This window comes from Canis aureus, chromosome 1 (assembly GCF_053574225.1).
Source record: "Canis aureus isolate CA01 chromosome 1, VMU_Caureus_v.1.0, whole genome shotgun sequence".
NCBI lineage: Eukaryota > Metazoa > Chordata > Mammalia > Carnivora > Canidae > Canis > Canis aureus.
The window spans coordinates 23,485,768-23,513,345 of NC_135611.1; the positions used below are offsets into that span (position 1 = coordinate 23,485,768).

The following is a 27,578-nucleotide window of genomic DNA, read 5'->3' on the forward strand; positions in this document are numbered from 1 at the left end:
TCTATGAGTTTGACAAATTCAAAGAGTTGTTCAAATACCAAAACAATCAGATACAGAAACATTCATCAACACCTCCCCCAAATTCCCTTGTGCTACCTTTTGAAATCAAACCTTCTCCTGTCCAACAGTCTTGGGCAACCACTGCTCTGTTCTTCGCCCAAAATGCTGTGCCTTTTTCAAAATGTTATACGAATGAATCTGGCTTCTTTCGCTTACCATAATGCATTTGAGATCCATCCATGTTATTAGGTGCATGTGTAGAGCTAAGTCTGTCACCCACAGATCCCCTTAGTCAGCTCAGCAGAAGTCAAGAAATAGGTAAGATTGTCCAGAACATACTATAGAAGGAGCCTCTCATATTAAGGACTGAATATGACATACACAGGAGGCCTCTGAGGTTCTGGAGAATTTTAAACCAAGAGAAACACTACTACCGTCTTGAATCAAAAGGAAGAAAGAACAAAATGAAGCTGTTATTGTTGGAATTCCTAAATGCAGGAAACAGGTGGATAAAACCACTCAGCTGCAGATATGTTCTACCCTTCATATGAGAGGAAGATGATTCTAAGAGTGGGACTTTGTGCCTAGAGACCAGAACCATAAGACACAGAGTATTATTCCTAGACCTTCTAACCTAATGGGGTTTTTGCCCAGTTGGATTTCAAAATTGCTTGGGACTGATGGCTCCCTTTTGCCTTTCATTTCTACCTTTTTATAGATAAAGTCTAAAACGGCTATACTATGCCTGCAGCATCATCATAATTTGGAAGCAAATCACCTGTTTTCTAGTTTTTCAATACACAGAGACGAATTTTTCCCCAGTATGGAATATACTCAGAGTCTCATCATTTCCTGATTTAGAGGATTTAGGTGATGAGATTCAGGACTTTGATATAAGGTTTAGAAGGAAGTGAGGACTTTGAGCTGACACTACAATGAATTGAGACTTTCTGTGACCTTGGAAAGAGATGAATGTATTTGGCACATGCGATAGATGTGAATCTTTGGGGACCAGAGGGAATATTGTTGTTAAGCAGAAAAACAGCCTTCCAAAGATGTCCATGTCCTAATTCTCAGAACCTATGAATATGCTACTTTGCGTGGCAAAAAGACCTTGCAGGTATGATTAAGCTAACGATCTTGGGATGGGAAGATAATCCAATTTAATCACAAGAGTCTTTATAAGAGAAAAAGGAAAGTCAAGTCAGAGGAAAAGATGTGAACTTGGAAGTGGAAGTCAAAGGAGAGAGCAATGAGCCAAGGAATATGGCTACCTTCTAAAAGCTAGACAATAGTACAAGGAACAGAATCCCCACTAGATCCTCTGGAAAGAACGCAACTCTACTCATCATATGGAGAAAGGCTTTTCCAAATCTCCCCACTCCCAAATTTTAAAGGCAACTTCTTATGTTTTCTTTTGATAACATGGGTTTTTTGTTGTTTTTACATGTATATAGTGGTATCACTCGAAACTTAATGTATAATGTGAGAAACAGATTTATCTCTTTCAAATGGCTACCTAATTGTCCCAACACCTTGTATTAAAATGTCTACCTTTTCTCAATTGATTTCCAATGCTACATTATTATACATAAAAATTTCAAATGCATTTTTCTCATTCTAGAATTTTTTATTCTATACACTTTTTATCTGCCCATGAACCAAAACCACACATTTTAATTATACAGGTTTTATAATGTTTTAATATTTGATATAGCTAGCACTCTATTAATCTGTTCAGGCTGCTATACCAAATTACCATAGATTGGGTGGCTAACAAGAAGCAGCAATTCATTTACCACAGTTCTCGAGGCTGGATAGTCTGAAATCAAGGTCCTAATTCGGTGACTAGGGTGAACTCACTTCCTTATTCATAGATGGCTGTCTTCTCACTGTCCTCACAAGGCAGAAGGGGTGAGGGACTACTCCCAGGTCTCTTGTTATAAGGGCACTAATTGCACTCACAAGTGCTCCACCCCCATGACCTAATCACCTCTGAAGGCCCCACGTCTGAAGACCATCACATTGGGAGTTAGGATTCCAACATATTGGTTTTCCTTACCAGCTATTCTTGGCTGTTTGCTACTCTAATTTTATAATTAACTTATTTATAGCCATAAAAATTGATGACATTTTTAATAGGATGGTATTAACATTTTCCATTACCTTACAGATAATCAACATTACTATGATGTTTATTCTTCTACCCTGAGAACATTTTTATTCACATTTTGTTCCTCACTGTATACCAATTCATACTGATTCAAATGTTTATGAATATTTAGATAATACTACTACCTACAAAGAATACTTAGCCCTGTAATGAAGAAAAACATTTATCTTTCTCCTTTGACATATTCTGGAAGGCTCACCAAGTTAAAGACAAGTCATTTTTCTTTCATTCTCTGTCTTTGACTTCAAGGGAGAAATGCTTTCATTTTCATGTTACTGAGTTAGTGTCAGGACGCTCCTAATTTTGAAATGTAGATACTGATCCATCAGGAATTCCAGATTGGTAAAATGTCTTTATCAAATTGAAGACCGACCTCAACAAGGCTCTATTAAGTCACACGTTTGCAAGTGTGACCAAAATGTTCTCTCTCAACAGTGGGAGGTTTTCCTGAAGGTCACTTTACCAATATCCTTCCAGCCCCTTCCTTTCTTGGTTTCTCTCCAAAGACACCGAAGTAGGATTTGCCAGACCCTTAATTTGCACCATTGTTGCATGTTAACAGTCATTATTGAGACTCAGTGATCTATGATTTGGCATCCAGTGTCCTAGAGTCTTGTTAACAGAACAAGATATCTCCCTGTCATTGTCCCCTGGGTTTTTACAGATGTATAAAAATCTTACTACAAACCCTCCCAACACAAACTCCAACATCTGTGCTTCACTTGCTTTTCAAGAGGGGATGTCCATAACTAACAACTTCCCACCATCATGGTAATAAAGGTTGTGCCCATGCTTTCCGCTTGCTACTTTTATCTCCTAACCAACCATGGTGCTTCCCTGTGTGATTCTCTGTGGTGTGGTATGCTGCTCCTCTTGGGAAATGAGTAATGAACTTTTCTTTCAAAGCCAGTTGTCTTTGTTTCCATCATCTTATCTGACTTATCTGACTGAAACAAACCTCAAGTACATTTTAAGACATTATAATCTCTGCTTTCCTTGTGCTCTGGGAGGTCCCCTTTCATCCATCATCAACTGTCCATCACTGTTTTGCCTACAGCTTTTAATGTGAAACTATTTGTTCTCATGAAGTCATTAACATAGACTTTTTTCTGTTCTCCATTACTGCTAACCCTGGATTTCAGGTGCTGACACATTCCTCCAAGAGGTAAAAAGTATCCCATCCTAAACTCCCACAGAATTCCTGTCTCCCCTGATGGCAGGGTTATTTTAGTATTATTATAGAGTCCCCATCTTCTCTGGGTACATAGCTGCCTCCAAGAGAGATGAGCTAATACTTTCTGTTCTGCCTAATGCTTTATGACAACCCCCTGTTCCTGTCCCACATTCAAGCCTAGTTGCTTATACTGACCCAACAAAGCCCAAAGACTTTCTTCATTCAACTGCATTTTCCTCCATGGAGATTCATCTGACCATCCCACCACCTGTAATCCAGCTCTCATGCCCACTACCCCTCATACCCATTGCATGTTTTTTTTGTTAATGTTTAAGCTCAATTATCAATAAGTCTAAGTTATTGTTCAAGGACTCTTCTATAACTTTATAAATAAGTGAACCAGACCAAATTTGACCAGAGACTGGATTTGAATTATTCTACATATCAGCATACCCTACTTTCAGGTCCTGCGCATCTAGAACCTACACCCCATAACCACTTTGTTATGTACAGTGCATTTAATATATTCATGTTATAATTTCTCTGAATTATTATAACAGATTTATACCATACATGAATGATATGAAATAAAATTATCCTATTAAAAATGGGAAGAGTGTCTGTCATTTCAACAAATTATTAGGCTAGAAAAGGGCTTGAGGCTAGAGCTGAGTTTTCCATCTCTTTTTCCAGTTAAAAGTCATGACTTAAGATTCAACTGGAAGTTGTGAGATGTGAACAGTTGGCTATAGAGAGGGTGTCAAAGAAAAGGATATTTTTGTGTATTTCTTAAAATCATGACTCATGACACCAAAATGAAAAGCTCCTGGCAAGGAACAGAGTTCATCTCACGGGGCCTGAGAAGAATATGTTTTCGAGAAGTGCTAACATGATAGAGAAAGATTTCAGCTGAGACCTGAGGGAAAAATGGGGAAATGCCCAGCTTATACCATAAAGTGCTGCCCTGGAGGTTATTAGGTATGAAGTAGGAAAAAAGAAAGAAAAAGCAAGAAGCAATGGAAGAGATGCCAAGTAACTCATAAAAGGAAATAACAGGGGAGAGAATCAAAAGGTAAATCTAGCAACTTCTAAGTGTCTATAGCAAAGAAAGATGTATGGGTAATAAACAAGATCCACTTGAGACATTTAACCCAAAGGAATTCTTACAAGTTCATGAATGTCATTGCAACTTGGGAGAATTATTGGCAAATGATGTTGAAGGTGAACATATCCCAGTTGAAGGAAAAAAAAAAATACTTAGAGGGGGAAGGGGCAGCTCTGCATTTCAAGAATATCTATACCTAAATAGAAGCCCAGGAAGCTGGGTCAGAATCATACTATCAAGCATTTGGATAAAGGCACAGGAAAGCCAAATAGTATCATCTAGAGATAGAAGCAGCCACCGCATGGTGGGAAGGCGGCCATCATTGGGGTTTCAGGAGTTACAGCTCTCGCTCGCTCACAACTTAGGCTTTCAGGAGGTTTAACTGGTTGCAAGGAGGTTTTCCAATCACGATGATCAGAAGCACTAACAGAGGGATATAACCATGATATAAAACTTTGCAAACCATCACAAACCTTGATCCACTAACTGACTATATGCAAGTAATATGTCAGGGATTAATCATAAGGGGACAGAGGAGGGTGTTTGGAGGCTGAGATCATAACAGCAGGTCGTAGAAACCACACAGAAGAATGAAAAGAGCTTAAGGGAGATGATAAAAGTGCCTGCTTTGTTCCTCAACTTCGCCTGGAATTAGTCCCAGGTCCTATACAGAGGCAATCTAACCTGACTTTGGCCTTCTACTTGAGAATAAAATTACTAACAATTCCTTGTGTACCATGACAAAAAGGAAGAAAAAGGTGCTCCTTTAAAATAATAGCTGTTTCCATTTACTCCATATTTGTGTGTGTATGTGAGATAAGTGGGGAGACGGAGCTATGGCTGTGAGGGACAACTACTATTTTCAGAGAGAAGACACCATTATGAGCCTGGTCCAGGGAGACCACTAGGCAAACTTTGTTTTCAGCTTCAGGTTGACTGCTGAGCAAATGAGAGCTAGAGACCCAGAAAGTAAAATCTAAACCATTCCACAAAATAATAGGAAAGTTCTCTCTCTTCTTTTCAAAAGTGAGATTTTTTTAAGAATGTGTTGAGTTTAGGAAGTCATTTGCCCCTTCCTTATTACAGATATAGACTACATACTCCTCCAGAATTACTGTTTCGGAGAGGTTCTTGGTCTGCGTGTGTGTGTGTTTCTGTGTGTATTTCAAAGACTTCTCTCAGAGGACTAGGACTTGAGGCTGGGGGATGGCAGAAAAAAGAAGCCATATGCTGAACTCACACTAAGAGAAAAATTTACCCAAGGAAACTGGACTGCAAACTCAAAAAGACCACTAAAAGGGGATCCCTGGGTAGCTCAGTGGTTGAGCATCTACCTACGGCCTAGGGCATGATCCTGGAGTCCCAGGATCGAGTCCCACATGAGGCTCCTGGCATGGAGCCTGCTCTCCCTCTGCTTGTGTCTCTGCCTCTCTCTGTTTCTCTCTCTCTCTCTCTCTGTCTCTCATAAATAAATAAATAAATAAAATCTTAAAAAAAAGCCCACTAAAAGTATCACTGTGGGTCTCCCAACTGTGTGATTATATTAGACTTTAGAAAATCATCTGATGTAGATTGCTATATTCATAGACTAGTGTAAGAAATGGTTGCACAGAGGACCAAATACAGAGAAAAAAAAAAAAAAGAATTCTCTAGAAATGTATGAGATTAACACTGGAAAGACTGAAGAAGGAGCTCACATTTTTAGTAGAAATGACACCAGACATTGAAGGTTTCCATGAAGGATTGCAAGATTTAGAAAAAAAAAATACAAGATGCCTCATCAGAATTAAATTTCAGATCAATAATGATTTATTTTAGTATAAGTATATCCCATGTAATATTTGGGATATAATTATACTAAAAATTGTCATTTATCTGAAATTCAAATTGAGTTTCTGTGTTTTATCAGTCAATCTTAACATGAAGAAACTTATTTTTTAAAAAGATTTTATTTATTTATTCATGAGAGACACAGAGAGAGAAGCAGAGACACAGGCAGAGGGAGAGGCAGGCTGCAGGTAGGGAGCCCGACGTGTGACTCGATCCTGGATCCCGGGATCATGCCCTGAGCCAAAGGCAGACGCTCAACCTCGGAGCCACCCAGGGCCCCCAAGAAACTCTTATTTTTCTTTTCCTCTTTGATTTTGAAAACAGTATTACATATCACCCATCTTCAATCTCCTACCACCATGTTTAACTTCCTCAAGATGTGCCCACGGTACTGGTGGTGTGTAATACACACAACAGTTGTTTGTTGCTGTTACTGAGGACACATTAAGGATTAAAGGAGGGCAAGGAAGACCCTTGGGATGAGACAGAGAAAGAAGGACAGAGCCTGATTCACCCACCTCTGTTGAAGCCAAGACTCTTTGAAGCTAGTAGTGACTGTGCCAAAGGAAGAGACAGACGGAAAGGCAATGAGAACTCTAAGGCAGAGCTCAAGTCACAACTGAAGATCAAGTGACATCAGCTAAGTAAAAGAGAGCATCAAAAGAGAGTAAATTCTAGCTCCCGCTAGCATGTGGACAACTCAGCCAGACTTGTGTTTGAGTAGTTTAGCTTCTTCCCTAATCACTCCATGAAAAGAAAAAAAACCCTCTATCTATTGCACATGTTGTTAGGAATATCTTCTCTTCCTTTTTGTCAAGCTGAATAACAGACTTGTGTTATCTAATATAATGGCTACTGAGAAACACTGGAAGTGTAAAATATACATTGGGTTTCTAAGACTTAGTGTGATAAAAAGAATATGAAATAACCTTAATAACTTTAGATTGTTGAAAGGATAACATTGTGGTATACTGATGTTAATATATATTAAAATTAATGTCACCTGTCTCTTATTTTTTTTGCATGGCTACTAAAAATTTAAAATTATATCTGTGGCTCATTCCTATTAGACAGTGTTGTCATAGACTCTACCCTCAGGTATCAGAGCTGGAAGTGACCTAAATGATGATCCAGTTTAGTTCTATTATTTAGCTGGTGAGAAAAGTGAAGCCTGGGGTTTGAAGTGCCTGCCTATGGTCACCCAGATATTTAATGAAACAGGACTAGAACTCAAGTCATGACAGCCTAGCATGTTCCAATTTACACACTATTTCTCTAGCACTTAGTATCTCAAATTATTAATGTTATAATAAAATTCCAAAAAAAATAAAATCTATACCTTGGAAGGATCTCTAAAGATGGAGGCAATTGTCCCATGTCATTGTCTGATAAGAATTCCACTTTGTCCTGACAAAATGGAAGAAATATCAGTGATAGACAATTTTTTAAATGCACATATAATAGTTATCATTTTACTGTGAATAAAACTGTTTTATAGCAAATTATAAAAATGTCACAGGCAGCACTTGAACTATGTGCTAGAATCACTTTTATATATGTGGCCTCATAGTAAAGGTAAAGAGTGCTGATCCCACACAAAGACATACAAAATCTGGTAAAGTCTAAGAGCATTTGTCTTTAACTATTATATAGTTATAATAGTTATAGTTACATAGTTATGTCTTAACTATGCTCCCCCCTGGTAATAATGACCACTTCAAACTGCAAAGCTCTCTTACTCTCTCTATACCTCTCCCACATCCTTAATGACTACAAAAACAACAACAACAAAAATTATCTACCATTAGTCCCTCACACTTACTGGCTGGTTGGTTAAAGCTCATTCATATAATATGAATAGCAGCACACATGCCCTGAAATGTTTTTTAGTTGTAGAATTTCATGGAATGATCCAGGTAGATAGAAATCAAGCAATCTTGCCCTTAAGGCGGACACTGAGTAGTGGAAAAGCTGAAGACAACTGCAGAAGTCAAAGAAATGCAAGCCACGTTACGTTACTTACTGTCTATGTGCTCCCTTGGACCTACAGTCTGAATGTGTTCCTTCATAACTCGTATGTTGAAGCCTAACCCCCAAGGTGAAGGTGTTAGGAGGTGGAGTCTTTGGGAAGTGATTTGTCATGAGGGGTCTGGATTAGTGCCTTACAGATGAGGCCTGAGAGAGCTCCCTCGCCCCCTTGCACCATGTGAGGGTACGGTAAAAAGGCACCCATCTGCAACTGGAAAGAGGGCCGTCACCAGAACCCAACTAGTCTGGCTATCATCCTGATGTTGGACTTCTAGCCTCCAGAACTGTGAAAAATAAGCTCATGTTGTTTATAAGCTCCCACCCCACCCCACCCCACCCCAATCCAGTCTGTTGTATTTAAAACATCAGCCCAAATGTACTAAGCCAGACCTTCTCCCGAACAACTAGCCCTGCCCTATTTCTTCAACAGGCCCACATTCATTCTGCATTAATATGTATTTCTGAGGACTTGCAGCAAGCTGAGCACTGTTGTAGGCATGGGAATACTAAGCCAAATGCGTCAGAAACAGTCTGTCTCCCTGGGAACTAACCTTCTATGGCTGCACCTGACTTCCTTACTTTCTGAAACAACAGTCCTCTAAGCTTCTTTCTTTCCTTTTTTTTGGCTTCATACATATGATGATCATTCCTCAACTGATTGATCCAACTCTCTCTGTCTTGCATTTATTCCTCCCAAATGAAGAGATTCTAGGCAGCCTGGGCCATAGGACCATCACCAGCCTGTGACCTCTTAAGGGTCCTTGGTACTCATGAATTATAGCAAAATAAGAGACTTCTTCCATGTTCCACATTAGAAGATTTCTAAAATCTAGGCCCAACCCCCCTCCTTCCATTGGGTCAGAAAAGCCTCTGCCCACTGTTATGAACTAAGCTTTCCAGCACAGGGCTCCCACTGTACCTTCCCTAAGGCCTCCTCAACATCGCTTTCCTCCATCTTCAACCTGAGGACCAGCACTTCTCTTATCTTCTCTGCTTTTATCTTATAAATCCCATTCTGTCCCGAGACCACCTTTATTCGATGTTTCCTGCTACAGTTGGCATTATTTCAGCTGGTACTTAATGATCTCTTCACACCATAGAGCTTTATTCCTTGGATGACATCTAAGCACAGATCCATATGCCTTCTGTGCCAGGGAATAAGATTTCTGAGAAATACAAATATAATAAGAATGCATCCTCTTTGATAACAGAGGTATTATCCAATTACAAACTCAGGGCTTTTAGGGATTTCATTTCAAATCAATATCTGCTCCTTAATTAAAAAGATCTCATAAGCATTTTCCCATTTAAAAGAGTAACATGAAATATTAATTACTTATATTAAAAGTAAACAACTGAAAGCTAATAAATTTACAAATTCAATTACCACAAAAAACTATCAAGTGTCTTTTTGTTTAATTGCTACGGATTACCCTTTAGACATCATAATGAAATTAATAGAACATTATGGTAATCAATGGAAATTGACTAATTGATCAATCAGCAGAACATGGGTAGATTCTTTAACCTCCAGACACTATTATTTATGCCTATGCTGTGCCAGAGTAAGCACCTAGCAAACAGATATGAGAGGCACACAACCAGGATAGAGGGAGGACATTTGGACACTATCCAAAGTTCAGTGTGGGTGATGTGGCTTTTGCATATATATGGAGCATGTCACCCTTGAAGGGTAAGCATTATGCTGCTCATTAATATATTATCAAGGTCTCTTCATAAGTGAAAAAAAACAGTCATCCTTCATGGATGAGCTATTACATTTATTCCTGAGGATTTATTAAAAATTAACACTCCATCACTTTACAATTTTGGTATCTGCCAGCACCTAAAAACATACCATGATAGATACTGGCACACACAAAAAATTTTTTTAAATGCTCTGAATATGTAAAGATGTCCAAGATAAACATGACCCTCCCTCTCTCCCACTGTTAAATCTCCTTTTTCCCTCCTTCTGGGTTTCCTACTGCTCTCTGCTTATCACCAGAACATTTTTTTTTTTATATCACATCTGGGACTCACAAACTTTGAGAAAGCAGGATGTATTTTTGAGACAGGAAAGTATTGATGTCAACATCACAAATAGTCTATATTGTAAGTTTACAAAACAATGAGATCTCTCTGTCCTGATGTGCAATCACATCCTTCCATAGACCTGGGATGTGCAGTTGGAGCCGATGCTACAGAACAAGGCTGGAAAAACAGGACAAGGAGGTGGCAGTGGGTCCATAAGTCTGTGTAACCCATTGTCCATTTAGCACAGGACTACGCTGCAGCACTGGCCCTAAAACCGTCTGGTTTCAGATGACCTGTGTTTCAATGAGTAGCAATGCTCCACCCAGACAGTCTCCTCTTTCTTAATCAACAATAAGTGTTACATTCATTAATCACCCAAACATCTTGGAAATGATTTTTACTTTTATGCTGTAATTCTTAGTGAAGCAAAACCCCCAATTCCTATAATATTGTATTAACAGTATGAGTTACTATTATTGAGCTGACACCAAGTGCCAATTACTTAATAGATACTTTGCATACATCTATGATTCACACTCCTCCCCACTCACTTTATTCCACTAAAGCTGACTCTCCTCCTCCTTCAGTCTTTGGGGACTCTATGCATCCACATTGTCTCTACCCAGAACACACTAAGACTTCTGGAGTCCACATTTTCCTCTTCTTCGAACTTAGATTTCAAGATCACATCTTCAGGGAATTCTTCCCAGACAAATAAAATAAATCAAATTTGTTTTACTACTTATACCCTTGATTTCCCCTTCCACTCTCCCTTCACAGCACTTATTATTGAAAAGAAATAATTATGTGCCTATTTTTTTAATATTGTCTCTTTCCTAAGATAAGCTTTATGAGGGCAGGGAAATTTCTTATATGCCATCATATCACCACTGCCTAATACTGTTCCTTAGATATTGAGTGCCCAGTCGATAATTATTTGAAGAATATGTTACCAAAGAACCCTTTGATGTAGGTAAAGTAGAAGCTCTAATAACCAATCTTCACTTAACCAACTGCATCAGTGATAATTTCAGCTTCAAGTCATAGAAAATCTCAATTTGAAACAGTCAATAATACAAAAACTACTTTTTCCCAAATATGAAGCAATTCAAAGGAACATTAAGCTTAAGGGTTGATGGACTCTACAGAACAAGGATGTCATCAAGGACTCTTTCTTTGGAACATCACTCACGTGGTCATGCTCTGTAAGTCAGCTTTGCCACTGGGCTGACTCCAATCAAGGTCACACAATGGCTGCCCCAGTTTCAGGTATCAGATCTAGACAATTCAGTTTAGGAGACAATTATCCAGATAGAAGGGCAAAGATGAGCAGAAAGTATCAGAGGCTTCTTTATCAGTACGTAGGAAATCACTGATAGCCATATCTTAAATTATTCAGCTCTGCCTCACAGTGTCCCAGAAAGGAAGGCAGCTTCTTAAGTTCAGGCTGCTATAACAAAAACATCACAGACTTAATAGAAATTTATTTCCTACAGTCATGGAGGCTGGAGAGTCCACCATAAGGCAATGGTCCATTCAGTTCCTAGACTGACTTCTTGGTTTGCAAGGTAAGGGCTCTCTGATTGATTTGGAGAGAGATGTCCTGTTAGTGTATGGCTGAGAGAAAGAGCTCTGGTCACATCCTCTCTTAAAGGGCACCAATGCCCCCATGGACCATGGAGGGGGACTCCAAATCCATGACCTTATCCAAACTCAATTATCTCCCAAAGGCCCCACTTCCAAACACCATCGCAATGGGGACAAGGGCTTCAACATATGAATTTGGACAGGATGCAAACATTCAATCCATAACAGTGCCCAAAGCAGGACACTAGACATTGTTAGAATTCCCAAATAAAACTAAATCTGTCTGTTACCTTCTATGTTGATAACATAAGACTTCAGGGAACTCAAAAGTAGCACCTTATTAGGAAAGAATGAGAACCCCCTTGGGTGTAGGAGGGAAAGCAAGCTGCTTACAGGGCTGTCTAACCTCAGGAGACCGCCACCAGGAAGGATGGTGAGAAAACAGTGCCATAAATGGGCTGATGATTAGAATGGACTTGCAGAAGCCTCAACTGCATGGCTCCTGGGCAAGGAGGTAGCGCGAGAGAAGAGGTAGGCTGTACAGGAAGTGCTGGGCTTGTCAGAGGTCCGTTAAAGGCCCAATGCAGTGGTCACTCATTAACGATGCTCTCAGACTCACCTTCCCTCTCCTCATCCTGCTGGGGGGAGTGAATGCTGGTCAGCTGAGGAAAGCAGCTGTTGGATATATTGATTCTGTGGAAGAGCTGGAATGACTGGCTCTTTCACAGTTGCTTATATTCCCATTAAAACCAGGCAGACCCAATAAGGTCAGTGGAAGTACAATATTTCATGGAGTCAAAAGTGACAGTTACGCTCTATTTAAAGGAACTGTGAAAATGCTGTAGGTCAAAAGGACAGAGCCTCGGTCAAGCTAGAGAAAGTATATTTCTTTTCTGAATGGCAGGAAATTAACATGTTGAGGATTTAGTACTATCTGTACATATGCCAACGTTGGGCAATGATCTTTTTTCTTCAGAGAGCAAGCAATGCACTTGAAAACCGGGCACCCACTGAGGGCTTACACGATAGCATGGGCTATAGAGACACACCAAAAAGTGAGTAGCATGCCTCCATCCCCAAGAGAGACAAGTCATTAAAAACAATTTTAAGGACAGGCACTGAGGGGGGCACTTGACGGGATGAGCACTGGGTGTTATTCTGTATGTTGGCAAATTGAACACTAATAAAAAATAAATTTATTATTAAAAAAATTAATAAATTCAGCAAAAGAGGCAAAAAAAGAACAATTTTAAAAGGGCCACTTTAAAACGAGGGAAGTCACTTGATGGGATGAGCACTGGGTGTTATACTGTATGGTGGCAAATTGCATTTAAATTTTAAAAAATCTAAATAAATAAATAAATAAATAAATAAATAATAAAGCAATGGGAGTCAGTGCTAAATCAGAGTACTGATCATTATTACTACTATGTAATTCCATTATAAGCCAGTGTCACCGGAAAAGGCTGGTGAGAGACCATGGCTAGAAGCGCTCTGTGCTCCCGACACTTCTCGTCACCACTCTTCTTTCTCCTTACCTAGTGGGAACCTTAGCAGACTCAGAGCTATGCTACTTCTGAAACAGGACACAAATTTGTTTTTATTCTCTTACAGTCAGAATCCTTTAAAATTCCCCAAACTCCTCTTTTGATGAGGGAAGGGGTCAGGAAATGTTGCTTCAAGTAAATGGCAACTCCAGCTCATACACATGTGTAAACCTGTATTTCAGAGGTTTTAAGAGGGCAGAAGGAACACACCGCTCTAGACCTCTTTCAGCTTGCGAAGACTCAGAAGGCTTTGTTGCAAAGTATTTGTTGTGCTTAATAAGAATGCCACGTGCAAATGTGCTAAATACATAAATACAGCAAAGTCATAATCACTAAGTTCAATGTCAAGCACAATTTAAATCCAGTGATTAAATCAATTTGATGATAAGCCTTTTTTTTTATTAGAAATTGTCTGAAGGTAAAAGCAAGATTTAGAGGAAAACTATACTTTCACTCTTTCCTCACAAGAAATGAAATCTATTAATAATTTTAATTCTGGGGATCCCTGGGTGGCTCAGCGGTTTAGCACCTGTCTTTGGCCCAGGGTGTGATCCTGGAATATTGGGATCGAGTCCCACGTCAGGCTCCCTGCATGGAGCCTGCTTCTCCCTCTGCCTGTGTCTCTGCCTCTCTCTCTCTCAGTGTCTCTCATGAATAAATAAATAAAATCTTTAAAAAATAATAATTTTAATTCCATTAATGATGTTTCTTTGCAAGGGTTCTACTACAATCTAACCTTTTTATCTTTAAGACTAAAACTTTTTTTTTTTTTTTTTAGACTTGGAGTAATAATGAGTTTGTCTATGGATGGACTGAGATTCTTATACAAAGACTGGGTGGAAAAATAAGGGTTTGTTCTTCATCACACGAGTTCCTGCCAGATACCTCGGCTGTGTTGATGATGTAACTTCAGAGGCCTGGATGCTGCTCAGGAAGTTTCTGATAGCATCCTATCAGAGTCTGGGCCAACACGAGGCCACCTCAACTTTTCCTTTTATACACCCAACCCCTTAGCTTTAGCAAAACCAAGCTCCCTGCCAACTTGGAATTGAGGTCATGAGGAACATCACAGAACAGCAGCTCTGATGTGACATCAACACTGCCCTCCAGGAGCATTAAGCAAAATGTAGGTGCTGAGGAGAATTAATAAAAGAACAGGACAACATGTTTAATGATGTCCTTATCATTCATATGTGTTCAATGGATCTACAGGGATAAGTTATATCTACATGACAGAGTATATCATACAATAGTCTATAAAGTTCCTTTCACTGTCAGAATGCAAGTTGTCAGCATCCAAATAAGAAAAAATATCAAAGTGAAATGAAACCAGAAAGCTCTTCCGGTTTCTTCTGAACAAAATGAAAAGGTAACGTACCAAATGGGAGAATATGGGTACAAATCATGTCTGATAAGGGACTAATATCCAAAATATACAAATAACTCATACAACTCAAAAGAAAATAAAACACCTGAATTAAAAAATTGGGCAGAAGATCTGCATAGACATTTTTCCAAAGAAGACATCCAGAAGGCTAACAGGTACATAAAAGGGTGCTCAACATCACTAATCATCAGGGAAAAGCAAAGTCAAAACCACAATGAGATGTCATCTTACACCTGCCAGAGTGGTGGTGATGAAAAAGACAAGAAATATAAGAAGTGCAAAGAGGAAGGGAAAAGAGAACCTCTGTGCCCTGTTTGGTGGGAATGTGAATCGGCACAGACACTATGGAAAACAGCCTGGAGATTCCTCAAAAAATTGAAAATTCGTTTGATTGAGCAACCCGATCTCACTTCTGGGTTCTATCGTAGGAAACAAAACACCCAATTCAAAAAGACATACACACCCCCACGTTCACTGCAGCAGTATTTACAATAGCTAAGACAGAGAAACAGCATCCGTGTTCATCAGTGAATGAATGGATAAATAAAAGGTGTGTACGCACACACACACTGGAGTATTATTCAGCCATAAAAAGGACACCTCGCCATTTGCCACAATTTGATGAACCTCGAGGGCACTGTGGTAAGTGAAATTGGAAGACAAATGCTATATGATCTCATTAAATGTGGAATCCAAAATAAGTAAAACACTCAAACTTACAAAGAACAGATTGGTGGTTGCCACAGGCAAGGTTTGGGGGTGGGCAAAGGGAGTCAAAAGGTACAAACTTTCAGTCATAAGATAAATAAGACATGGGGATGTGTTGTAAAACATAGTGATTATAGTTAATAATATTGTCTTGAACAATTATTGTAGGTTGTTAAGATTGAAGATCTTCAAAGTTCTAATTACAAAGAAAAAAAACTATCTGTCATGATGCATGCTAATTAGACTTACTATGGTGGTCATTTCACAATATATGCAAATATTTAATCATTATTTCGTATACCTGAAACTAATGTGATGTTATAGATCAGTTATATCTTAACTAAAGACAAAACCCAACCAAACCCCAGGTATTTTAGATCTGGCATCTGGGCTGATATCACCCAATACCCCAACATTCCTATATTCCCAGAAAGAACCAATAGGCAAATGCAATTTTTCTTAAAAAGTGAGGTGGAGAGGTCATGGAAAACTCTTTGAGACAAAATTTGATCTGAATCTTAAGCAATGAGGAAGAGGAGTTAGAGAAGAGAATGAAGTACAGACTAGAAAAATAAAAATCAGGAGATTTGGTGTTTGGCTTTTGTCCTGTTGTATTAGCTACAGAGTGTCTAAGCCAGTTCCGCGGGCTCTGGCCCACCTCTCCCACTGTCGGCAGGTCTGTGTTCATACCATCATTTACTGAGGGATGTGAGTAAAAGTATTTATTAATAACTCATTAGCCACCAGGCTCCATGCTAGTCACCGTGGGGTTGGCAAAACAGGCAGAGTCTGTTCCTATCTGAAGTCCAGAATACAGTGGATTTTATTCTTCGGTAAAAACGCATTTTCATACAGGACGTCTTACCTTGGAGCATTACCATTGAAATTGCCTTTTCTTTATACAGTAACTTTTATTGTGTTATATTCTCTTATTAGGAGAGCAAGAGAAACACAGCTTATTGCCACACGATGGACTGTTCTGATCCCTGCTTATGTAGAAATGCTGGATAAAATACATTTTTGAATTTTCAAACAATAAAATTCACTCCTTTGGATGTACAGTTCTATGCGTTACCATGTGGATATATTCATGTAACTACTATTACAGTAAGGATACAGAACTGTTCCATCACCCCCAAAATATCCCTTGTGCTGTTAGTCTCTTTTTTAAATTATTATCATTATTATTTTTTTTTTTGCTATTAGTCTCTTTTAGTCAAACACTTCCCCACCCCAATCTCTGGCATCCACTAACCTGCTTTCTGTCCCTATAACTTTGTCCTTTCACGAATGCCATATAAATAGAATAACATACAATCTTTTGAGACTACCTTGTTTCACTTAGCATAATGCCTTAGAAATTATCCATGTTGTTATATCAATAGTCCATTTCTTTTTATTGCACGGAAGGATTCCATCTTAAACCTGAGCCACGGTTTGTTATCCCTTCACTCTCTGAAGGACATTTAGGCCATTTCCAGTTTGGGATGATTATAAATAACGCTGGCCCAAACCTTTTGAACTTAAACATAGATTCTCATTTTCTATAGGGTATATACTCAAGAGTAGGGTTGAGGGGATCCCTGGGTGGCTCAGTGGTTTAGTGCTGCCTTTGGGCCACGGTGTGATCCTGGAGACCCGGGATCGAGTCCCACACTGGGCTCCCTGCATGGAGCCTGCTTCTCTCTCTCTCTCTCTCTCTCTATGTGTCTCTCATGAATAAATAAATAAAATCTTAAAAAAAAAAAAGAGTAGAGTTGAAACATCACAGGTATGTGTTTAGCTTTATAAGAAATTGCCAAGTCATTTTCAAGAATAGCTGTACAACTTTGCATTCCCACAAGCAGCAATGTATGAAGGTTTCAGTTAGTCCACATCCCTGCAAGCACTTATACTGTCTTTTGTTATTGGACCATCCTCAAAGGTTTATATTATGGTTTTTGCGCTGTGGTTTCACTGTGCTTTCTCTGATGACTAATGATTCTTGTGCTTATTTGCCATCCGAATATCTTCTCTGTGAAATATCTGTTCATATATTCTGCCCACAATTTTTTTTCAGTTGTCTGATTTCTTTTCTTTTTTTTTTTTTTTTTTTTTAGAGAGAGAGTGCACGTAAGTGGGATGGGAGAGGGGCAAAGGAAGAATGAAGAGAGAGAGAATCTTAGCCGACTCCAGGCTCAGTGTGGAGCCAGATGTGGAGCTCAATCTCATGATCCTGAGATCAAGAATTAGATGCTTTACTGACTGAGCCACCCAGTTGTTCCTACTTGTCTGATTTCTTATTGTTGAGTTTTGAGAGTTCTTTATATATTATGGATATAAATCCTTTGTCAGATGTGATTAAAAATACTTCTCCCTCTCTGTAGTTTGTCTTTTCATTCTCTTAAGAGAATCTTTGGCAGAGGAAATTTTTTAAATTTTGATAAATCCAAATATGATTTTTTTTTATTTTATGGACTATGCTTTCAAAGATTTTTCTAAGAACTTAGATTAGCTGAAGTTCAGAAATATCTCTGTACTTTTCTTAGAGTTTCACAGATTTGAATTCTATACTTTAGTATTTGATCCAATTTAATTTTTGTAAAGATGTGAGAACAATGTTTACTTTATTGAAATAGATGTCCAATGCCAATAGTTCCATGACTATTTTCTGAAAGGTGGCATTTCTCCATCGAATTTTGTATCTTCATCTAAAATCAATTGATTATGTATGCATAAGTTTATCTGTGTATTTTCAATCCTGTTCCATGGATTTGTTTCATTACTTTTACCACTGCTGCACTGTCTTGATCCCTGAGAGGTTCCAATGAATCTTAAAATCTGGGAATGTGTGTCTTCCAACTTATTAGTTTTAAACATTATTTTGGCTATTCTAGTTTGTCCGACTTTCCATATAAATTTTAGAATAAGTTTTCCATGCATTAAAAAATTCTGCTGGGATTTTGATTTGAATTATAATTATAGGTCAAGTTGAGAAACATTGACAACTTTACTATAGTGAGATTATAAATTCATAAAAACAAAAAAATCTTTCATGTTATTCAGGCCATCTTTGTTTCTTGTATCAGCATTTAGCTATTGTCAGTGTGTAAGTATCACACAAATTTTGCCAAATTAATACTAAACAGTTCATTTTTTTAAAATTTTTATTTATTTATGATAGTCACAGAGAGAGAGAGAGGCAGAGACACAGGCAGAGGGAGAAGCAGGCTCCATGCACCGGGAGCCCGATGTGGGATTCGATCCCAGGTCTCCAGGATCGCGCCCTGGGCCAAAGGCAGGCGCCAAACCGCTGCGCCACCCAGGGATCTCTAAACAGTTCATTTTGAAGCTATTATAAATGGTACAGTTGTTTTAATTTCAGTTTCCAGTTCCTTATTACTAAAGTATAGAAATACAGTTAATTTTTTATATATTGATCTTGTGTCCTAAAACATTTCTAAAATCACTATCCCCTAGTATTTTGTGGATTCCATAGTATTTTTTATACAGGCAATCATATCTGTAAATACAGTTTCAGTTCTTTCATTTCATTCTATATGCATTTTTTTCTTTTTCTTGATTTACTGCATTGACTAGGATTTCAAATATGACGCTTAATAATAGTGGTGAGGGCAAGTGGCTTTGCCTTGCTACCACCCTTAAGAGGAAAGCACTCAGTCTTTTACCATTAAGTATGATATCAGCTGTAAATGCACTTTTCTGGATATTTGTAAAGAAAGTTGATAAACACAAATAAATGTAAGGCACAAGCAAGAATAAGATATTTAAAATGTACATAACAAAAAATTAATTCTGGAATATACAAAGAAATCCTGCAATTCTAGTGGAATAGACCAACGTGTGGAGAAAGATTCACATGAAAGAAATTCACTAACATTTGAAAATATTCCTAATCTTATTAGTTTCAGAATTAAGGGAAGTTTTATATTAAATTTTGATATTGTTGAAAGCTTCTCTATAACTAAATTTTTTGTAAAAGAGAGTGTATAAGGGAAGTTATCTCAAAATCCAAGCATCACTGTGGTTTGATGTTTTATAGTTTTAGAAAACAACATAGTTGAGGTTTGTAATTAGTTGTATATGAATTATATAAACACATTGCATTCACGGAAGATTATTTCTGACACCAGTTACGCTTTATGACTTTTTATAATTTTAAGTATGCTTCATAATTCAGAAAAAAATCACAGCATACAAAGAACTGAGCAAAAAGAGAATCTTTTTTCCTCTTTACATTGGTCGAAAAGAAAAATCCTCATACAAAATTTCTAACTGGAATTGTGTAGAGCCAAGTTTTCCATCTTACTTTGTCTCAATCTGATTATTTATCAGGTATGTTCTTTGTTTAGCTCTCTGAGTCATAAATATTCTGTAACCTTGGCTTTTCTTAACAACAAAGAGAAACAATTTACAGCGCAGAGCCTTTACCAAAAAAGTAGTTTTAGGTCTAAATGACTTACTTCAGAGTTCACTTTGATTTAAAGCTGATTCCCTGTGTAGAGACATATTTTTTCTTACTTAATGCTTGAATAGAAAGGGGGCTTATTCTAATTTGTTTTCACATTAGTTGCCAAAGGTATGTGAACTGCAGCAATATGCTATAATTTTACTCATGAAGATTAACAACAAAACTTAAATCTGATGTTGTCAAGTACTGTTAAGTACGTGGGGAAAGGAGGACTTTTACACTCTGTAAAACTACTAACCCGTGTGGAAGCAAGTCCTTTACTCTCTATCATCAATCCAGCTTTGTGATCTCAGACAATTTTAGGCAGATGGAATAAGAGCAAGAGCACTAGATGGGCAGGTCTGAATTCCCACTCTAACTCTGCGTCTTAGGAATTGCTTGATCATTGGCAAGAAAACAAACACGACTGAACTCAGGTTGCTCCCAACGCAGAAGCTTGCTGAGTTCCACAGGCTCACAAGAGCCGATTGTTAATACTCGGAACTTTTATGAGATGGTTGTTAAAATGCTGGTAGCCTAACCTTGGCCACAGTGAAAATATTTATATCAGAGAAATTAGCAAATGATACAAATCAGGGTTTTTTTTTTGTTGTTGTTGTTTTTTGTTTGTTTGTTTGTTTTTGCTTTCTAGAGAGCATGTTTTACCCCAACTGGGGGTGCCATAAGAAAAAGTATGGAAAGATGCTCCACTCCTAAAATGTCATTAGACTATCCAGAAAAAGTCAAATTCAGAATTAAAAGATAAATAAAAATAGTACCAATCATTTTACACCACTTACTGTTGGAATTCTTTGTATCACTGCCTCTATATTTAACATAATACAAACTGCATTTATGGAAAGCTTACTAAGTGCTAATCACTGCTCTCCATGTTCTTAATGCTTTTTGAAAAGGTAATTCTCCCAGTATTTTATGGAACAGATATTATACTACCCATATTATGGCTTGGAATTGAGACTCAAAGAACTCGGTCACAACCATATGCAACAGAACCAGGAATGAACCATTATGGCTATCCAACTCCAAAGGCCTTGCTGACCACCAGGTCATTCCATTTCTGTTACTACGACAACTGAAATTAATTCTAAATACCCACGAAAATTTCAGGCAACCAAATGTTTTTTGTTGCAGTGATGATCACATGATAATGCCAAAGCAAAGTTCAAATCTTTCACTTCCAAGCTGTTATTAGCAACAACAGGTTGTTGTGATATAAAATAAGTGAGGTGGAAAAAAAAAGAAACAAAAAACCTTCAGCTACCTCTCTCCTTTTCTCTATTTCTTTAAGGGTAGACTAGCTCTAGTTACGGGAAATGACTTCTTTGTGGCTTCAGACGAGATTAATAATTACCCCTTGACCTCCCACGGCATATCCACAAAGGGAGTTCCAATAATGTCACTCATAGTTGCAAATGTAATCATCCTTTCCTCAACATACATGCACATTACCCTTTTTCAGGATTATAGCCTTAGAAAAATGTGTAGCATTTTCCCAAACAAAGAATAAACATCAACATCCAACAGACATCACCACATTGGTTGCTGCCTTGCCCAGTGTGTAGCCTTTTGAAGAGTTTTGGAAAGACAGAGCTCAGACAGGAGCTCTGCCGGCAGGAGATCTTATGTGGTTCTCTCTTTAGCCCTCAGCCCAGAGATAGTTCACAGAAAATCATCAGTCATGACACAGGAATGCACTCTGGCCGGTCCTACCTTGCTCTCACATGAATTTGAGATTCAAACCTGAAAACTGAAAACAGTCCCTGGTGGGTTGGCCAGAGAAACAGGGAAGCTCTTTTGCAGCAGTTAAATGTCCAGGTTTGACAGGCTTGATGCCCAGTTGGTGGGGCACCAATGCTAGCCAGAATTTTTTCTTAGATCAGCTAGGGTTGTTAACCCATGTGGGTAGATCTGCCCAAGGTACAGTGGCCCACTCTGTTTGGGGCAAAAAAACAAAACAAAGCAAAAACAAAAAACAAACAAACAAAAAACCTTTTACGTGTGCTTTTCAGTTTCAATCAAAATCTTAGTGGAAAGATATAATCACTAGTACTTTTGCATCTTTAAAATAGAGCATTTTTATATGTAAAGTATTTAGTATTTTGAACAATTAAATTGAACCTCAAACAGCAAAATTAAGTTTGCATAGAAAGGTGAACACCTGGGTGGCTCAGTTGGTTGAGTGTCCAACTCTTGGTTTCAGCTCAAGTCATGATGCCAGGGTCTGGAGATAGAGCTTCATGCTCAGCAGGGAGTCTGCTTCTCTCCCTCATCCTTTGCCCCTCCCTCCAACTTGTTTTCTCTCTCAAATAAATAATCTTAAAAAAAAAAAAAAAAGAAAAACAGAAAAGGAATATATGAGAGATTCAGACAATGGGAAAAGTCAGTGGAGAGGCCAAAAGTTGAAGTGTTCTTGGCATGATCAAGTAATAGTAAGAGGCCAAGGTCACTGCAGTCGGGAAAAATGGGGAGATAGAGGTTAAGGTGTTAATGCAGGGTTGGGAATTGAGGTAGGCAGACCATGTGGTGCTTAGAGGCCCCTGTAAAGACATTGGCTTTTCTTCTCACTGAAATAAGAAGTCCCTGCAATGGTTTGCACAGAGGATGATATAATTTAAATTTGTTTTAGGGACACCTGGCTGGCTCAGCGGTTGAGCATCTGCCTTTGGCTCAGGGCGTGATCTCAGGTTCAGGGATCGAGTCCAGCATCGGGCTTTCTGCGAGGAGCCTGCTTCTCCCTCTAAGTCTCTGCTTCTCTCTCTGTGTCTCTCATGAATAAATAAAATCTTTAAAAAAATAAAAAATAAATAAAATAAATTTGTTTTAGAAACAGAATACTTCCATGTTGAGAATAGACTACGAGTAAGTGTGGGAACAAGGATGTTCTGGCAGGAATCCAGGTCTAAATGGAGGTATGGAAACCTGCGTGCAGTGAAGGTAGTTGGAAGTGGTTAGATTGTGGATGTTTTGAAGATAGAGTCAACAGGATTTCCTGATAGATTGGATACAGGGAATGAAAGAAAGGGAAGAAAAAAGGATGATTTTTCTGGTTTCTGGGAAGGGCAGAGCTGTTTCAATCAAGATGAGTGAGTTCCAGATAGGGTTGGGGATGGGGAGAGTGAGGACTGTTGGAACAGGGATTTTTGGTGGCAATGAGAAGGCGTCTCTTAGATCTACAATTACAAAGAGTATCACTGCCCAATGAACTGAAACCAAGCTTCCCAAGACCAACTTCCACCCAATGACTGGTGACTGAACTACCTAAAGACTCCCGGATGGCTCTGCCAAAATATTCTTAGAGCTGCGCTGCGTTCAAAGACTTGTCCTACCCACTCTGCCTACCTTCCCTCTCTCTTCCACAGGGATCTACGTTGCAATCTGAAGGATCTGCCAACATCCTCCAGCTTCCCCTCTTGTTCTTCATTAGCATTTTCCCCCAATAAGCCTCCTGTATTTTTAATCCCAACTTGCTATGCTATATGCTTCTCTGAGAACCAGAAGTAACTCAGGGCATTAGAATGAATGGATTGAAAAGACAGGAGCTGGAGACTGAAGAAAAGGAACTGAGTTCATAAAGGAGTTGCAGTTATTGATAATTACAATGTCTAGGATGTGCCCATGGAGTGAGAAGACAAATAGGGTAAATGACAAGGTCGTTGTTGGAAAAAAAAAAAAAAAAATCCAAAAATTGAAAAACTGAGTATTGGAAGAATCACATTTATTTGTTCTGAAATTGCAAATACAATGATCCAGCAGCTAAGGTGATCAGAAATGAAGGGAAAATGATACAAAGTCAGTAGGTAAAACCACAGGGAGGGTCAGAAGGAGATATAATCTAATGACATGATATTCCATGCTAAAATGTTTAGGAGGTGGGGGAACAACGAAAGGAGGAAGGTATGATGTCAGGGTAGCAAAGAGGTTACTTACTCATCTCAGTCCTAGTTATAGGAGGATTAAGGGTGCAGGTATGGGGAAACACCACACCTTGAGAGTATTTCAAAAGAAGCAATGTCTTTGGAGTGAGCCAGTTTGTTTGGCTAGTGGTTCTCAATGTGAGACAATTTGGCAATGTCTGGAAGTTGGGGCAGAAGGCTACCTTTACCTAGCATATAAAGGTCAAGCATACAGTTACCTATCCCACAATGCACAGGATAGCTTCCCAGAACAAAGAATTATCTGGCCCAAAATGTCAATACTGTTGAGGCTGAGAAACCCTTCATTAGAAGAATAAGGTGAATGGAAGCTCAGAGAAGGCACTGCAGAGATAGAGGATTTTTGCCAGCCCTTGATTGTGAATTGCTAATGGCATAGTGGGAAATGTTTAAGATGTGGTTGGGGCGGCAGCGAGGGGGTAGGGGACAGGAAAAATGACAGAGAATAAGGCCATGTGCACATCTCCATAGGAATTATAGTTGGGAGACAAGGGATGACCAGGAGGCCTAGAGTTTCTTGTGATAACTAATAAGAGATAACATGCATGTTGCGGGGGTGGGGGAGGGGGCAGGGAGTTGCAGAGTTGAGTTTCTATTGCTCCCTCTTCACTATTGATGATGATAAAAGGCTAAGAGAGGTATAGACTGTGCTCTCAGTCCCTATGCACCGAATTAAATCTGGACTCCTGCCTGGAAAGGAGAAGCATACACATAATATATGTGTGGTGTCCCAGCTCATATTGACCCTTCATTTTTTCTCTCTCTGGGTCTTCTCTATCATAGTACTCCCTACTAGTCATCCTTGAGTTCCTATATTTGCTCAGAAGTTCCTCCAGAAACTAGTAGTATCCCTGATAAAGAATCACTTACCTTTTCTTTAGTACTCCCGACCCTACTTACATATACACCCCTACCAAAGCATACCTGTGAGCCATTTCATTACCTCAGGGTTCTGATAAATCAAATTAGCAGTTCTGTTAACTACCACTCTGAAATTAATATGTTAAACCTACTAGATAATAATGATATGAACAAAGGATGTCAGTATTTTAAGGCATCAGTACCATTAGGATTTCAGACATGGAGGCAGAACTGCTATTAGAGACCATGCAGGTGGCCAATTCTGTTCAGAAAGAGCCCTTAAAGAAGGAACATGGCCTTATTAACATAGTTACTTCCTCCTGGCTGAAAGACTCTGCAAAGACAAATCCCACAAAACATTATTCAAATACACACTGAGAAGAGCTGGATCTCCTATGTCACTCTCCACTTTTGTTCCTTTTTAGCTATTTACACTGATTAGAAGCTGTTGCTACCATGGCTTGGTGTGAGTATCCTCTTTATCTGGGCTCTAATGGAGTCCAAGATTTGTTCCCTTACCTAACAACACACTCTCTTACCAGTTTGCTTACCTCCTTCCCTTCCTCTTCTCCACCAGCCGGGTTAGATATCTCTTCTCTGTGTTCCCAAGACACCTGATACATTTGCATTCTTTTTTTTTTCTTACTGTTTACCCTAACATTATTGTAATTATTGGTTTACTTACTTCTTGCCCCAAATAGACTCTGAGCAAAATAGATAAAAGGACTACATGTTATCCATCTTCATGTGGAAGACACTCAACAGTGCCTGGCACATAAATAATTTGTGAATTAGTGAATTCATGGATGGACAGATGAGTGCATGAATAACTTAAGCTCTAATAGAAGATTTTGGGGGCTCTAAGAGCAATGACCCATCGTATTGCTTTTTCCTCTTATCTTTTACTATCACGCAATTAATTCTTGCCATTGACCACCATGACCATTTCTACAAGTGCTTCCTACAGTTTTGCCACCTTGTTTACTTCTATTCTTCTGGGAGATGGGAAATTCCAGATAGTCAAAACTGTGATAAAGTTAGTAAAGCTACATGCAAGCAGGTAGGCTCTGAGGACTTTGAAAACACTTTATAAAAATGTATATGATCTTAAGGGTCTGAATTTTTATGTTATTCTTGTCTTTCAGAAACCCTTTTGCTACTTCTGTGGTGCTCATTGTGTTCCTTTTTTTTTTTTTTTTTTTTTTTCTCATTGTGTTCCTGATGGTTGATGTCACGAGATAGGGGAAAAGCACATTCCCATCTGCACTGATTACAGATTGAAATGCAACCGTCCTTTCCACGGATGTCACCTCAAAGGTAGGAAGGCTGTCTTAACTTCGCTACATACTCTTACGTGCTTCGTATATTCATTTCACATTCTTTCATTTCAACAAAAAACCCTCGTCTGCAAGTATTTTACAGTACTTCTTCCACTTAGTCACAACTAATAGTGAAAATTCCTTGATGCCCTATATCTTTTTCTTTTTTGTCTTTTTAAAATTTTTTCCATAATGCAAGATAAATGGTAAAAAAACAATTTTTAGGGGAAAAAAAATCTAGTTCCACTTCCAGTCTCACTACTTAACAGAGTAATGAGACAATGGGAAAAAAACAATCTCAACTCTGAGACTCAGCTTTCTCATTTACAAAAATGCGGATAATTGTAATATTTCATTCCCATGATTAAGATGAGAGCCAAATGTCCTACTGTACTATGAAAATGCTACTAGCTTGAAGAGCTGAAAACATTTCATGTTAGAACTAAAGGATTGAGAACAGAGACCAGGGAGTTACCTGGTTGCAAAGAGAGAAAGATTTGGAAAGAGCCAATGTGGGTAGGGAATACGAGGAAGCAGAAGACATGTTTCCTAAACCCAAGGAGTATACAATCTATTTACCGAAACAAGATTTTTATATAAGAAACAATTAGTGAACACTACCAGACAATATATAATCAACTGAGGAACCGTGTGGTACAGAATATTAACTGCTTTAGGACCTTAGAGAAGGAAAACATGTGAACTGAATAAATTTACAAAGGCATCCTAGAAATTCACTCTTTTTTCAAAATCTTACAGGAATCATAAGCAATCTCAAGTTTCAATTCCATTTCAGAGATGAAGAACACAGAGTTCATCCTATTTCTGTCAAGAAGAATCAAATCCAGGATCCCTGGGTGGCTCAGCAGTTTGGCACCTGCCTTTGGCCCAGGGCGCGATCCTGGAGTCCCGGGATCGAGTCCCACATCGGGCTCCCAGCATGGAGCCTGCTTCTCCCTCTGCCTGTGTCTTTGCCTCTCTCTATCATAAATGGATAAAAATCTTTAAAAAAAAATTAAAAATGAATACTTAAATAATTATAAAAAAAAGAAGAATCAAATCCTCAAGAATTAAATAATTTAACCAATATCCCTCAGTTCGGCATGCCTCTTCTAATCCAGAATTCCTCTTATCATACTCTACTTGGAGAAAAAAAGCAAGGACAGGACATACAGTTAAGAAGATATTGTGATAAGTTGGTGCTTTGACTAAGAGGTAAGCATAGGGGGCCAAGACCAATAGCAGAGCTATAGCTAGAACCCCAATGGGCCAATGATTAGCTCTAACAGCCAAGGTCACTTTCTGGTTAAAAAGAATAGCTTATGATTCTCACAGAGATGTCTGGGCCATAAAGTGCACTTCAACTTTCTCTTCTAAGCAAGATAAAGACAAGAGAAATCCCTGTAATTCTCTACTATG

At 38.6% G+C, this 27,578-nt stretch overlaps 1 long non-coding RNA gene across 1 annotated transcript in view; it reads left to right on the forward strand.

Annotated features, from left to right (window-relative positions):
- Positions 1 to 15,496, forward strand: part of LOC144281394 (uncharacterized) — a 40,827-nt gene extending 25,331 nt beyond the window's left edge. The window contains exon 3 of the long non-coding RNA XR_013349967.1: positions 14,260 to 15,496. This is a non-coding gene — a long non-coding RNA (uncharacterized LOC144281394). The remainder of the gene's footprint in view (positions 1 to 14,259) is intronic.
- The last annotated feature ends 12,082 nt before the right edge of the window (positions 15,497 to 27,578 follow it).